The sequence below is a fragment of the Sciurus carolinensis genome, chromosome 5 (genome assembly GCF_902686445.1).
Source record: "Sciurus carolinensis chromosome 5, mSciCar1.2, whole genome shotgun sequence".
Lineage (NCBI taxonomy): Eukaryota > Metazoa > Chordata > Mammalia > Rodentia > Sciuridae > Sciurus > Sciurus carolinensis.
The window spans coordinates 80,653,096-80,669,752 of NC_062217.1; the positions used below are offsets into that span (position 1 = coordinate 80,653,096).

At 36.7% G+C, this 16,657-nt stretch overlaps 1 protein-coding gene across 3 annotated transcripts in view; it reads right to left on the reverse strand.

Moving 5' to 3' along the window:
• The window catches only part of Wasf3 (WASP family member 3), a 145,440-nt gene that overhangs the window by 80,158 nt on the left and 48,625 nt on the right, over nucleotides 1-16,657 (reverse strand). For all 3 annotated transcript variants that reach the window (XM_047554260.1, XM_047554258.1, XM_047554259.1), the window contains exon 2: nucleotides 11,104-11,198. The gene's annotated coding sequence lies outside the window, so the exon portion shown is untranslated. The remainder of the gene's footprint in view (nucleotides 1-11,103; nucleotides 11,199-16,657) is intronic.

Consider the following 16,657-nt stretch of genomic DNA (forward strand, 5'->3'; position numbering starts at 1 on the left):
TGTTAAAGGTTCTAAAGAAAAATATATTTAAGTATTAGTTGTATAAATAATGCTTTAATTTAGTACAATGAGAAGATACTTGATGTATCAGTAACAAACCATTACAAGAAAAAAACTGTAATAAAAACAATAATGGATAAGAAAAAGATTTTTTTTAAATAGAAAGAAGGCATACTAATACTGCCTTTCCAAATAATTATAATAAATGTCAAAGGGTAAATTCACATATTAATAGATAAGCCTTAAACAATGTGCCAAGTACCAAACATTTTACATAACTCAATTTTTACAAAGTGAGACTGAAACTATGAATATTTCATTTTAAAGGGAAAAAATAAACTGAGACACTGTGTTAAGAAAACTTAGCTAATAGTATGTAGGCATTTTATGGCAGAGCCTGAATTCAAACCCAGGCAGACTGGACCTAGAATCCATGTTTTTACCCACCACACCGAATATCTCTCTACATTAAGGGAAAGCAACATGCAAACATTTGAAATTAAAAAAAAAAAAAAAGTATTCAAGAGCACATCTAAAATGAAGCAACTGGGAAGGATGAAAATAAGAGAATAAAAAGATACATCAGAGTAACAACAGAAGGGGCAGGTTCAACAATGTAAGATACAACTGAAAAAGTGAAAAGCAACAAAACAGATGGAGCAAACACATTTCACATCTAATAGGTAAAAATCCATTAAAAAGATGAAAACCATGAATCTTTGTGATCTTCTTTGAAGAAGATCTGAAATATTTTTCTCAGAAACAATAAAAAGAGAGAGAGAGAGAGTTGAGCCAGGTGTAGTAGCACACACCTATAATCTCAGCAACTTTGGAGACTGAGACAAAAGGATCGCAAGCTCAAAGCCAGACTCAGCAATTTAGAGTGGCCCTACGCAACTTAGTGAGACCCTGTCTCAAAATAAAAACTTAAAAAATTAAAGGCCTGGGGATATGGCTCAGTGATTAAATACCCCTGGATTCAATCCACAATGCCAAAAAAAAAAAAAAAAGTTGAATAAGACAACCAGGCTTTATATTTATTTTTAAATGTTGTAAGAAAATGTAAAAATGCAAGGAAAAGCCGTAAAATATGACCACGAATTAGGTCACACATACAAAAAAGCCGACAAATCGCAAAGCGTAGAAATTATTCAGTAAGTATAATACGATTAAATCAGAATTAAACAACACTTAATAAATTAATTGTTGGATGTTGATAAGTTGTCTTCAATGTTGTCATTATAAAGTTGAAATCCGTGTTCTGGTTTCCGACAAGTACCTTTTGAGGTACTTGAGAACAGGCCTAAACTGTTCAACAGGGAAGCTAAGTCAATGCTAATCAGAACCAGAATAGCAGATCCCCAGATTAAAGAAACAATGGCTGGCCATCCCCAAACCAAACAAAAATATACACTAATTAGGGTCACTCGTGTCTTCAGGAGGGGCCACCTCTCACATAGATTGATTAATGTACGGTCAGCTGAGAAGCTAGCACCAAGAAAAGAGAATGCAAACCAAATATCCTGAGAAAGGGGAAGAAAAGTAAGAAGAGAATAAAAGTAAGATGAGAATAGCAAGGAGTTAATACTAAAAAAATTTTTTTTATCATCTCACTCTCAAGAATTTCATTTCTGAGGTAAGAAGGGAGGGGGAGCTAATAAAATGGAAAGTGCAAATGATAAGCCTTGAAATAAATCTCACACAGAAAATACATAAGAGCTGTCAAAACTCAACTTAAAAAACTACATTTTAAGCGAGCAAAACTTTGAATAGATACTTTGCCAAAGAAGATACACAGATGGCAAATAAGCCTAAGATGCTAAATGCTGGTAGTAATCACAAAGAGAAAAATCAAAGTCACAAGATATCACTGCATAACTATTAGAAGACTGACCATATCAAATGTTCATGAGGATGTGTAGAAAATGGCACTCTCATGTGCCATGCAGTCACTTTGGAAAAGTTTATCCTCCCTGTGGACCTGCAGCAGGGTCCTGACCACCACTGGTACCACCCTCCTGCTCAGCAACAATTGCGGCAACAACCTGTGCCAGCAAATGCAGAGAAGCCACCAGGTACAAGTCCCTCTGGCCCCACAGAGCAGCAGGTCTGTCCAGAACTGGACAAGTCCTAGTACACCCATCTCTAGTGCAGCTTGGACACTTGACCCTGCAAGGCAGACCCTCAGTCCCCACAGTTTCCCTTCTGGCCAATCTTCTGCCACTAATAGGGCTGCTGCCACCACTGCTGAGTCTCAGCAGATGGATCCTGTAAAGGGATTTTCCTGCAGCCTCCCAGGATAGCAGTAGTAATCACCTCCATCATCTCTTGGGAGCCAAGTGCAGAAAGATCCAATGCACATGAACAGATCACCATGTCAAATGCAACTCCTGGTACCCAAAGCAAAGGACTGACAAAACAAGTATAGAAATCCTGCTATCACGTGTAACGACAGACTGTGTGCCTCTGTGAGCCCATCTTTTTGGCTATATGCTTTGCTCACTACACCCTCAGGGCGCCAGTCCCAGAGCCTTATCCCATGCACTGTCTTCCTTGTGCTAGAAAAGCATAAGCACCAGAAAAGATTCATTTGGCTGGTGTTGCTTTGCTTTTTTGTCATTTCTATCTCAAATTGAGCAAAAGGGCCCAAAGCTAAGCTGGTAACACTAGGAGTCCAGAGCTGACAACACCAAAAGAGCTATGCTTTGCCTTTTCTTGATTTCTGTCTTGAATCAATAAGCAAAGAACCCTAGTCAGACTGGCAATGTATATACCTTTCAAAGTTTATCAAATGGTACATTTTAAATAAGCACATCTTATTTATTTTAAGTCAACCATGCCTCAATAAAAAGTCTTAAAATTGGATCAGTGGAGATACATAAAATAGTGACAAAATGGGAGATCAATGAACATTTAATATTTCCATGCTAACAAGATGGCCAAGTAAAAAGTCTACCATTAGCCACAGACACAGACTAGATATTATGATACAAAAAAGAACACCTGAAAGATAAATTTAGCAATCAGACACATCTCCAAGAGTACTTACAAGGATATGATAAGAACAATAAAAAGAAATGCTAATCAAATTTCTAACGAAAGTCTTCATCTTTGAGAATTCCCTCATCTGAGGAGTATTTATTCTACCAACTTACAGAATATATGTCTTAAAACAGCCTGACCATAAATAGCTCATCTGCAAGAGGCCTCGAAATTCAGCCCAGTAGCCAAACAAGCAGATGGTAAGATAGGAAGAAGGTTCAGATTCTACAAAAGCTATACCACCTGGGATAAGTCACTTAAGACCCTGATGAACCTCAAGTCCTTATTTAAAATAAAGAAGCAAAAGGCTGCAATGAGATAAAACATCTAAAATCCCCCTAAAAGTTATAAAGTAGAATATAAACACTAGATACTGTTCATATTAAAAAAAAAATGTTTGCCTTACAAATTAAAAATTTTAACTACCTCCCTCTTCTTATTAATTGCACAGGAAAAGAAGGAAGCAACTTATCAACATTATAATCACTCTATAATCATACTATGAAGTATATAAAAAGCTCACAAGTGATCCTCTACATATTATTTTTTTATAATGCAAACTAAATATTTGTCAAATTAATGGTTTTAAATAAAACTAAAATCATTAGCTCCTTATTCAAGATATAATGAAAACATGACTTACAAGCATTTTACAAGCACAAAATTTAGCTAAAGCTGCATTGTTTTATTATTAAAATACATCAATAAATATTCTAGGGGCGGGGAACATGGTTCAGTGGTAGAGCACATGTGTGAGGCACTGGGTTCCATCCTCAGCACAATCAATCAATCAATCAACAACTGTTGACAACTAAAAAATATTTTAAAAATAAATAAATATTTTAAAGCTAAAACCACTGAAAGTGTTTTAACACTTGCTAGAGAGACCTGACTTTCTGAAAACTACTGATCTCAAAGAATCTGAAAAATTCCCAAATAATTTTTAGATTTATAAAGCCCTATGACTTCTTCCAATCAAGTTAATTCTCAAAAACCTCTAATTTTTCTTTCTAATCATGTAGTTAACCATAAATTACAAGTCTTTCCATTAGTATGAACTCTTCTGGTTAAGAATGATATATTTATCACATATTTCTCTCTAACACTTGGGCATCAATTATCTGAAAATGATATTCACTATATAAATCACAAAAGAAAATCCAAAATGCATTTAAAATAAACTTAAAATTCTAAGGGAAAAATTATTATAAAATGCAAAATTGGATAGTTTGCCAAGTAGGTAAAGAAAACACTGTCACCATGCCCCCAATCATGAAGCTGAATCATAGAAAATCACTTTTCTTTCACTGGTAGGATTGAAATCAGGGCCTCAGGCATGCTATGTACATGGTAGAAATACACCCCAGTCCCAAATTGCCACTATTGTTGATTAATGTTGGTCAAAGGTTTGCAATTTTGTTTGAATGGACAAAATAAAACAGGATAAGGTTAAAAGAGCAGTAAATCTGTGTAGTTCACCTGGCAGTTCCCAGTGTGAATGCTACTAACCTTGAGTTTCTGTGTTTTAGAAACAAAACACTTTGTGCGGGTTGGGGTTATGGCTCAGTGGTGGAGTGCTCACTTAGCATGCTTGAGGCCTTAGGTTCGATTCTCAGCACCACATAAAAATAAAATAAAGGTACTGTGTTCACCTATAACTAAATATATATATATATATATATATATTTTTTTTTTTTAACTGTGATAGTATTATTTCTGGAAACTAAAACTGCACTCATGAAATAAAGATAAATTAAATGGTTATTTTAATTAAATATTCCTAATTCTCTAAGTCATGAAAAAGCAGGAAGAGAAATACTAAACAGTAAAATTTGTTAAGTATACAAACTATGTACTTCATCTAAAAACATCCAACTTTGGTATTCTATCAGCTCCATTCTTCTGAACAAATCCCACTGAATAACAGTGATCACCATCAAAAAGCAGTGTTCAGGGTTCTGGTTAACTATAGAAAATCAGCTAAAATATCAAAATCGTAAAGCTAATGGTAAGTTAGTTAAATGATGAAATAGAACATTTCACATAAACATTTTATATACATTGTATTATTTATATCCCATTACAACTTTAGCCTGGTATTGCTCACATTTAACAGATAAAGAAATAAGGCTCAGATAGGTTAAGTAGGTTACCCAAATTAATGAAACTAGTAAATTTAAGAAATTATATCCAAAATCAGGTCTATCAATATCAGAGTCTTCCTATGTTTCTGCAGTAAAGATTCCCTTAGAGTAAGGTAAGATATATAATGTGTCATTAAGATAGAAAGTCACTGCTGGGCAAGGTGGCACATGCCTGAAATCCCTGCAGCTCAGGAGGCTGAGGCAGGAGGATTGAGAGTCCAAATCCAGCCTCAGCAACTTAGCAAGATGCTAAGCAACTCAGTGAGATCCTATCTCTAAATAAAATACAAAAAAGGGCTGGGGACATGACTCAGTGATTAAGTGCCCTGGGTTCAACCCCCAGCACCAAAAAAAGAGAAAGAAAAGTCACACAATTCTTAAACCACGTATCTATTTAAATTTCTAAGCATTCTACTCAGGCTGAAAAACTTTCATTACAATTGAGATAAAATTTCTGGAAAACAACCCAGAGCCACTGAATGTGTTGTTGTGTGACTATCCCAGACAACTGGAACCGGAACTCAAGAGTCCCTCAACTCTATACTGCTACCCATGATAAAAATATACAAATAACTTGGAAAAATACTGAGCAGAACTAATAGGCATTACAAGGGGCATATAATGTAATATGAAACATGTCCATTTATTCTAAGGCATAGAGAGCAATCATCCAAAACAATTTTGACTAATCTAAAGATAAATGGTAACTATAATATATTTAACAAATGTTTGCCCTCTTACAATTTAAGAGGACATTTTAACATTGTTTTAGAAATCCTCTTTAACTTAAAAACAAAAGCTATGTAATAGAATTTAAACCAATGCATACCTTTGAAGTACTACATGCAATTTTCTGTTATACTATCAGAAGTAAGAAAATGCTGAATGAAACTTTCCCACCAGACATGCCCACTTTTAACTTTAAAGGAAATAGCGATTTAAAACTACAAGTGATACAAATGTTGCAGTGTTTTAGGACTTTCAGAGTCAGATCAAAAATGGGGATGGGTCTGCTAGGGAGCCAGAATAAGTGCAACTGACCCTTTGCACAGGAACTTCCTTTCTGAATTGACATTTTGTTAATGACAGATAAGCCCAGGACCGGTGGAAGTGAACAACTTCCCAGGTATTTCACTCACAGTTGTTAAGTCCTTGCCCCATGCCCAACTATAGCTGCTGCTACCTTGGAGCACAACCAGGCAGCAGCCCTAGGTTGGGCACAGATGGACTCATACTGGGGCCACTGCAGACCCCAAGCCCAGATGGACTATTATCATCAATGGTTCACTCCTGGATTCTCATCAGGGGAAGTTACTAGGACTTAGTACCACAACTTCTGCAAATGCAGCAGGGACTGTCTATCAAATGACTACTACCATGGAAGCCCAATCTAACCACCAATTATGCAGCTGCCAGAAAAACTGCCACTGCTGTCATGGTTACAAGGGAAACCACCATGCCCCACTAGGTCTGTTCTGTTGACCTCCAGACTGGCACTGCCCTGAAGTGAGGACAGATGGCTGGCTTGGTAAGGTAGAGACTGGGGGCTGCTACTTCATCTAACTGGGCTATAATCAATGCTGCCACTGCTCCTGAGGTTCCATCAGAGTTGGCAACAGCAGTACCTTCAGCCTGCCACTTCCACAGAAGCCACACAGCTGTCAATCAAGCGGCTACTTCTTCAGTGATCCAACCCAGCTGTCATCAAGATGGCTGCAGGCTACAGCTGCCCTGCAGTGGCTCCAGGAGATCTGGCTTCAGCTGTAGCAGCTTCAGACAACCTACAGTTAGTCACCCAGGAGGACTCCAACCTGTAGCCACTTTGGATTCCTCCACCCACCGTTAGCTGTCCCCATTCTGGCAGGCCAAGAGCACCTCCCCAGCCCACAATAGTCAGAACAGATGGGCCTAATACACCTATGCAGGCTGGCCTAAGCAGAAAGGTTAAATTTAGCCAATAGGAGTCTGTGCACATGTGACCCTATCCCTGTTTGGCTAAATAAGCGAACTTCTTCATCAGGCCAGTCTGGGACCTGCATCCTATGTACTGACTTCCTATGCTGGACTGTAGTTTCAAATAAAGCTTTGTTAGGATGGTTCTATTACTACCTATGATTTTTATCTGGGGTAGAATGGATAGAGATGGTTGCATTAAAAGCTGGTAATAAGGGCTACTAGCCCTAAAGAATGCCTAACAGCTGCTTAAAGCTCCAGAGAGCAGTGGAGAGTTGTGGAAGAGCTAAGAAAAAGCAGCTAGAAGCTGCCAGCTCCAACCACTACAAGTGTTCCTGAAAGCTGCCGAGAGATACTACCTGGCTTCAAAGGCACTGCCAAGAATGGTTAGGAAAGCTGTTAACACCCTGTGCATAGAGTTATACTAAGGGTGAAGAGCTGCTAACACTAAGGGTGTCAGGGTCTTAAGCCCCCTTGCCCTTCTCGACCAGCAACAAGGGAAGGGACACTCCCCAACAAGGTCAGACCAGGATAGGTAGGGCCGACTGACTGCCCGCTCCCAGCCCTCCGGGTGGAGGACAATCAGACGCGTCAGGGAGACCCGTCACAGCAGGAACTCATTTATTGAGGAAGTCGCACAGCTTTTATGTAGGGTGGGGGCTAGGCGGGAACCAATCAGCTTAAAGGTCAGCAAGGCACAGGGATTCACGCAGGCGAGAGTCCCATTGGACTATATGGCAAGCACAAGCTGATCACGTTCGCAGAACTGTTGTTAACCAATCCCTGACAGTGGTCCGGTTTATCCTCAAGAACCTTTGAAACGGCCTTTGAGCCTTGATCTTGCTCACTCGCCAGGGAGTAAGGAGTCAGCCTGAGTTAGTTAACGTGTCATTAGTCCCAACATAAGGGAACTTCACTTTTACCTTTTCATGACTTCTATCCAAAACAAGCAAAAGAAACCTAGGCCAATTGGTAACAGTAGCATTCAGCATCCATTCCCAACTCCTTCTGTGCTCTCCCTTACATAGGCTGAAAGTCTAAATGTACGTTTCCTAGGCTTCCATGTCAAGTGAATTATGAATCTGACTTATAATTTTTCTGTCCCAAACAGAATGCCTTTTCTTTTTCTTGTTTTATTGTGTTAACAGGGATCTCCAGTACCATATTGGATAGGAATGACAGTAACCATCCTTGCTTTGCACCTAATGTTAGGTGAAAGCATTAGTCTTTTACCAGTAATTACAATATTACCTATAGTTTTACACAGATATCTTTAGCAAGTTGAGGAAGTTCCTTTCTAAGTTTGTGAGAGTTTGCATTCTATTACTAAATTTTTCTCAGCTTTTATCATGAATGGAAGATGAGTATTGTTAAATACTTTTCTTGTAACTATTAAGATGACCATAGTGTTTTTCAAACTTCTGTTATTTATTCTGTTAATATTATGAACTATACCAATATTCAAATACTGAACCAATCTTGCACTTACAAAATAAATGGCACGTAAGCATGATGGATTAACCTCTTCATTTTAATGAATCTGAGCATTAAGGATGTTTTCATTCATTACTAGAAGTCTGTAGTATAGAACTAATGAAACCAAGCATTAATGATGTTTTCTTTCATTTTTGGGAGCCTGGCAATCAACAAGATGGCTTATACAATATGTAATATGTAAATAATTGGTGACAGAAATAGCCTGAGGAAAAATGATCTCTGTTTTTGAGATTTGAAGAACTTAAAAACATTTCATGACTAGGCAAGAAGGATCCCACCCTCTATGGGAAGATACGTATAAACCACCTGTAAAAAGCACCCTAAATCAGCTTCTAAAAGAGATGGGCTTTGTGACAAGTCTTCTATCTTCTCCTTTAGCCAACTTTCAAAATAAATTCACCCTCCTTGCTTCAACACTTTGTCTCTTAACTACCCTGCTCTTAAGTGAGCAGTTAGACTTGGTCTAGTAACATTAACTGTATTCAATTTAGTACTGTTTTATTAATAATATCTTTTTTGTATCAGAGTAATACTGGTCTTCTAAAATAAGATCATCTTCTCTCCCTTCTATTTCCTGATGAGTTTGTATTTAACTGGTATCAAAGTTTGTGTCTTTGATAGAATTTGCCCATTTTTCTAGTTATCAAATGTATTACATGATAATATCCCTTCATTGTCTTTTTTAATATCTATAGTATCTGTAGGGACAGTGCCACTTTCTTTTCTGGTAACAGGAATTTCTGTTTTGTTTCTTTGTTCCTGATTAGTCTGGCTAGAGGCTTATCAAATTTACTCTGTATCAAATAACCAGCTTGATTTCACTGATTTTTTTAAATATTTCTCCCTTTTTAAAATATTTTAGTTGTAGTTGGGCACAATACCTTTATTTTTATATGATGTTGAGGATTGAACCCAGTGCCTCACACATGCTAGGTAAGCACTCTACCACTGAGTTACAACCCCAGACCCTCACTGATTTTTTTGTAATCCACATTTTTATGATTATTTTCCATTTCATCAACTTTGCTCTCTGTCATTTCCTTCCTCTTCTTTTTCTGGGTCTAATTTGTTCTTTAGTCTCTGGTTTCTTAAGGTGAAAGCTTAGATGACTGCTTCAAAACTTTTGTTTTCTAACATAAGCATTTAACACTATAAATTTCCCTAAGAGTAGTCCTTTAGGTGTATCTCATACATTTTGATACGCTGTGTCTTCATTTTCATTCAATTTAGAATATTTTTGTATTTCTTCATGACTTATTCTTTGACCTGTGAGTTTTCAGAATATGACTGATTATTTTTGAAATATCTGTGGATTTCCCAATTATCTGACACTGACTTCTAGCTTAATTCTACTGTGGTCAGAGAACACAGATCTATTCCTAAAAAAAAAAAAAAAAAAAAAAAAAATTACCCCTAAAGACAAAAGCATAGAAATAAAACTCAATTTTCCTATGTAAAATTAGTATAATGATATGCCCAAATCAGAGTCATTCAGTTTCTTGTATGGAATCCTATTACCATAAGTTTTCTCTCAATACCATCTTAAAACAAAAGACTTATTATTCTCTGCCTATACTTCAAGAAAAGAAAGAAAAATTAAAGAATTCTATATGTCACCTCATTTGATTTTTACAACTCTATAAAACAGGTAAGACAGATAATATTTTTCACTTGAAGAAGTTGGAGCTGAAAGGAGTGACTTGCCCTACTACTTTCATATATCTCATTACGCCTCAATTTTCTCTCAAAGATATTGCTCTCAAAAATAGAGCCATATAGCTGAGTATGTATGGATGTGCACACCTGTAATCCAGTGACTTGGGAGGCTGAGGCAAGAGAATTCCAAGTTCAAAGTTAACCTTAGCAATTCATCAAGGTCCTAATCAACTTAGTGAGACCCCCCTCCCATCTCAAAATAAAAAATAAAAAAGGGTTGGGGATGTGGCTCAGTGGCTAAGCGTCCCTGGGTTCAATTCCTGGTATCAATCAATCAATAAAAACAGTATTACAGATTGATGAAATACACAAATAATTCAAAAACCTCATTTTAGCTACAGTTGAATTACCCCAACCTCAGATCAGAGTGAATAATAGTAAAACTGACTAGTTTGTTTTTAAATCTTGACTTCTTAAACCAATTCATTATTAGTAAGATCCAGACAACAAAGAACAGGCTAAACTGCAGAAAAGAAAAAGCAAACTAGCTAAAAAGGTAGAGAAGAAAATTAGATCTCAGTTTACTAGGTCATTAAAAAATTAACATGAAATGAATATATCAAGTCATATTTTTTCTTTTAATGTCCTGTTGATTACTATAAAAAGTTCTAAAATATTATATTAAAATGCTAATATTGAATATTAAATATCCAAAAACATTAAATTATTTTGATATATTTCCAATTAAATTTCTAAACTATGATGTTATAGAAATTAAATGGCTTTCAAGGTAAAAGGCATACACTCTTACCATGTAATTGTTGACTTATGAGTTGCAGAGATTCTCTCAGTTTAGCAGCACCACTTTGGCTCAGATATCAGTAGTAACAGCAAGCAAAATTAAAACTAAAAGAAAAAACAAAACAAAACAAAACAAAATTAAGTACCAGTAGACAAAAACTTTCAAGTCTTCAAAAAAGTCTTAAATTCAAATTTTATATTTCAATAATTTTACCAAGAGTCTTAATTCCAGAACCAGTTCTTTTCTAATTAAGTTTAAGCAAGAAGCTGATATGGTATGTGAATTCCTGTACAATTTCAACTCCCTATCCTATAATAAACTCTGAAATTAAATTCAGTTAATAGGAGCTAAAGGGCAGAAAAATAGTCATGTACATTATAGGTACAATCAACTGAACTACTCGATTCATTTACTCAACAAAAACATAAACATTTTAGGTTTTTTACTACCTACAGGATCAATCAAAAATTGATCATTGATGGAAAAACTGTACCTGATGAGAACCTTTGTATTAATTTTTCCTTTGATAAGATTTAAATTTAATAAACGCCTTGGTGATCCTGTTATAAATATTTAATAGTACATAGGATAAAGTAGTAATGAAGATTTTACACCTGCTGAATGAACCCAATAAAATGTTTCCAGGATACTGGATATTAACAGCTAGGCTGTGTAGCAATTGGGAAAGGCAGGGCAGGCAAGAAAAAGCAGAAACTGCAATTTCCATAGGGAAAAAAAGGAAAAGTCTGCTAGACTCCCGAGTCTACTAGAAATAATTATAAGACATGTATGAATTATATATAGCAACAGATTTTGAGAACACAGTTTGGACTGCCACTATCCTTTCAAAAGTATCTTGAAAATTAAGAATGATCATTTATTCAGTGCTATTCTGTTGTATACATATCCTATCTTGCTTATTTAAAATCAAAAGCATTACACAGCTTCCTCTTCCTTACAAGCAGCTGTATAGCTTGCTCTTGATTATGTACAGTAAACGAGAAAAGTGAGCTTTTTCCTAAGTAATCTGTATTAAGTTATCTCCTTATTTATAAATACAGAATAATATAGGGTTTTAGACAACTCAGGCCTCACTTGTCTTCTACCAATCAGCTGATCTGATTTGATGATTCTGAAAGTAACCAGTGCTATAAACACTATTTTAGAGATGGTTTTATCTAGCTAACTGTGGTTACAACTAGCTGACAGTGCCAAAGAGTGAGGAAAGTATCCAACATTAGGTATGTTTTCTGGATGATCATTTGTGTTTAGGAATTCTTTCATTTGTGTGAAAGTCTACAGAATCACTGCTTTTGTTATTACCTATTATTTGGTAAATGTTGTAGTCAGGCCACCTCACATACACTTAAGTCTTGACAGGCAGGTAACATCTCCATTAAAAATGAAGAACTTGGGGATTAGAAGGCAACTTGCCCAGGATCACACAGTGAGGGGGAAAAATAAGTGTCAAGATGAGTTTGCCTGAACAGAGTCACTGTCCTTAACTATACTGAGCTGTCTCCTTTTGGATAAAAAAAAAATGCTTAAAAAATATAGATATATAGATATATATTTTAGTTGTAGGTGAACACAATACCTTTATTTTTATGTGGTGCTGAGGATCGAACCCAGAGTCTCATGCATGCTAGGCGAGTGCTCTACCACTGAGTCACAATTCCAGTCCAGACATGCTCTTTTTCTTTCTTATCTAAATATCTAACATAAATCAGGCACCACAAAGATCTTAAAGAATTAACTTCCCTTTTTAAGTGAGTAGCCTCATTGCCCAGTGAGAAGCATCAAGTCTTTGAAGTTACAGATCAAAGCTATGAAGTGTGAAACATAGCACCTCTACTAAGAGGTGCAATACCACCAGCTCAGAGGTGCATGTTTCTATGAAACTCCATTATTCCAATTCTGTGCACATCTGTGGTCTAAGCTCTAAGTGATGCTGGCAGTGCCCCCTTGTGGAACAGGAACACAGCTGCCCTGTAATTTCCCAAATGGGCTTGTGTCTGTGATGCTGTCTGCCAGGAATGCTCACCTCTCTTCTAGCTTCTAGGTACCCAAATTGTCTCTAGCCTTCAAAAAGCATCCTACCACAGCAGACTTCATCCACCCATATTGCTCTATCTGCTCAATAAACACATTTTTATTGTTACTTGTCAGGCAGCATATGTGTTCCTACAATGGAAAAGACCAAAGCCCCTTCCTGTCCACACAAGCACCACTCATTCCACCAAGAAAAAAAAAAGCACTTACAACGAGCAAGTAGCATTCAAATGACCAGAGTTTTTACAGAGGTGTACACACTTGGTAAAAACAGAGCACAGGTAGAAGATACTGCCACAGGAAGGAAACAAACACAGAGAATGCTTCACAAAACTGGAAACTGAAAAAGCCTCAAATCAGTTAACAAAAGAGTTAACAAAAAGAGAATTTTTTAAAAGGGAACAAATGTGAGAGATGTAAGGGTTTGGTGAGATGTATAAAATGGTACTGAGAAGTTTCTTGGAGTGTGGAGTCAAGGAAGACTATGAGACAGCACAGTCCAACTGAGTTTCTGCAGCAATGGAAAGTCTAACACTGCAGCTTCCAAGCACAGGGCTGAGCACTAGAAATACAGCTACGGTATAATATGACCATGGAACTGAATTTTTAATTTTATTTCAATTCAATTAATGTTAACTTAAATATGTTAACATTAATTGAATTGAAATAAAACATTCTACATTGACAGTACCACTTCAAGGGCTTTGGCTTGAGATAGACTTAAGTTCTTATTACCAATATCTCAGAAAAGATATTACAATGAAAAGCATATATATATTCAAATATTTGCTGATTGGAAGAATGAACAAAGGAACAAAATGATCTTTAAGGAAACCCTCCCTCCTCAAATTCCACCAAAGATGTACTTATCCTTTCTGCACAATGTTATCAACTAGCCCTAACCTTAAATCATAATTTAGGGAACAACTATAGACCAAAGCCAAACCAGGAAAATTAACCACCTACTTTAAAAAATAACCTTTTTTTCTAAAAATAAGGTGGGGGTAGGGCCAGACAGTTATTATAATAACAAGAGTTCAGGATATTTCAATTGCATTACAGACCATTCACCTCATAAACAGTACAAATTACTTTCTGGTTATGTTTCTGTACACTGATGCAAAAGATGACTGAATTTTTCTCATAAAATATCTAATTTTGTTCTAGAAGGAATTTTACAAGGTCAATGATAATAAGGTTTTTCCTAGTAATAAGCCCATTTATCTTACTTATACATGATATTTAAAATCAATACGAAATAAGGAATTCTGTGATGTGAAAACGTTTAACCTGAGAACAGGTTGTGTCAAAAGGACTCACTGTTAATCTGGCAATATTCTCCTAATCTGATTGTATTTGGATTTGTTTACTATTTTGGTCCTTGCCCTCTCTCTTAAGCCTCTGAATTTTCCAGAAATTAGAAGCTAGCACATACAGAACCTACACAGGCTCTCTGCAGATATACTGTTCCACACTTCATTTCCCAGTACCACCTCCTTAACCAGTATGAAATTCTATATTGTCCTTAAACCCCAATTATTCACACATTAAGTTCTATTTACAAGACTCTCAGACTCTATAAAACATGCAGCCATTATTACCTTCAGAGAAACGTATCTTCTAAGAATGTTAAATACAAAGTTTTAGTATAAAGCATATGTGTAGCACAATAACAGCAATCCCCTCCCCCTGTCTTTGGTAGATTATCTGAGCTTCAACTTCCCATTACAAGAACAGTCAGCATCTTTACAGCAGAGCCAATATGAAGACATGGAACAGATTCCACCACCCTATTCAACACATATGTGAACTTTTAGAGAAAGTGAAGCCAAAACAACGCTAAGTAATAAGTCAAGGTCCATGACCTTAGAAGCCTTTATTTAACTAGCGGCAAAGAAACACAAATACACATAAAATAAGTCATGGAAGGAACGCCACTATCAATTAAAATAAAAACAATGTTAGCTGACATTTACTAAACCACCTATCACATTCTCAGCTAAGGGCATTTTAATTTTATTAATAAAACCACATAATTCTCCCAGTTTTAAGTATTTTATGCATTCAAAACTTACCTATCACAAATCTAAATACAAGGGTCAGACAACATTTTCTTCCCCTTCCATTTAAAGAAGATATGAAGAAAGGGCAATCAATCCTGAGGTACTATGATACTGTAGAGATATAATATGACTGGCTCATGTCATGACAGATAATCTAATAGCCCAAATAAAGCTCTGGGCACTGATTTATCCAAATGTTTAGTAGTGCTAAGGTTCACAGGAGATCATTATTTTGGACTGAGCTACTGCAGTAGACCCCAGCTTATCAAACCAAGTGTGAATATGAGAATTGAGTCACTCATGCTAGGTGCCATGTGATCAAACTGAACTCTGAAATGTGCCAGTTTTCTAAATACAGATTCACAGCAACCAAACAAAAAGGCCCAGTTTACTCAGGCTGGCATTATAAAATAAAGTTCTTTCTGTTTTAACTCTATAAGAAAAGTAACTTGGAAGCAAACAACCCATTCTTCAGTTCTTATTTCTATAGTCTTCAATCCTTTTTTTTTCCATAAGACTACCTCCTCTACCCAGCTCATGAAAACACTCATTTTGTATTTATAAAATAAAGTGTTGCCTGATTCTAGGATCATAAATAAAAGCCAATTAGATCTTTAAATGTGTTGTAATTCTGCCCTTTGACACCAGTCTCCTACTATGCTTTAGAAATGTAACCCTGAGTCCCACGAAGATGAAGCTACACACAGGAAGACACCACCCGAGAGTGTTAAGTGGGGGTGCATGCTGATACTGATTCCATCTGCATAAAACAAGAAAGATCTAAAATTTGTATGTGAAACAGTGACACCAAGAGACTGATTTCTGTCTTTTGAGATGCACAGATTATGCAAAGTTAATGTAAAGATAAATGCACATCACCATGTAAATACTGTGCTATCAAGTGGCAGATGTAGAACTTGCTTTTGAAATAGTGTCTGTATTGCCCATCCACCTCCAAGGAAATGTACAGGCCCATATACCTGACTGCAGCAATGTCACACAGTGAAGGAGACAGAACCACACGACCCCACTTAGTGAGGGCTCCTCTCCACGACAGCCCATCCACTTCTGCTTGAACACTGTGGAGGCAGAGGGAGTTCATGATCTGTAACCACAGTCATTAAGCATCACTATCTGAAATAAGGCTTCCTTTGTACTCAGTGAAAGCCTACATCCTTATAACTTCAAACCAGCACTTCCTGTTCTGCCTACTGAAACCAGAGTCTGTGGAGCCCCATAACTCTTCCAGTTTCCTGGGATCTGAGGCAGGACTGAAGGTGCCCAGTGCTCTCCAGCTTGTCCCATAAGATGCTGCTCAGAGCCAAACCAACCACACAGGGCCTGCAGGAAAGGCCCTTACCCTTCTCAGTCTTCTCTCTGCCCTGTCCCATCTCTCCCTCAGTGCACATCTGACTAGTTTTATCTTCATCTCTTCACACTGCCACCAC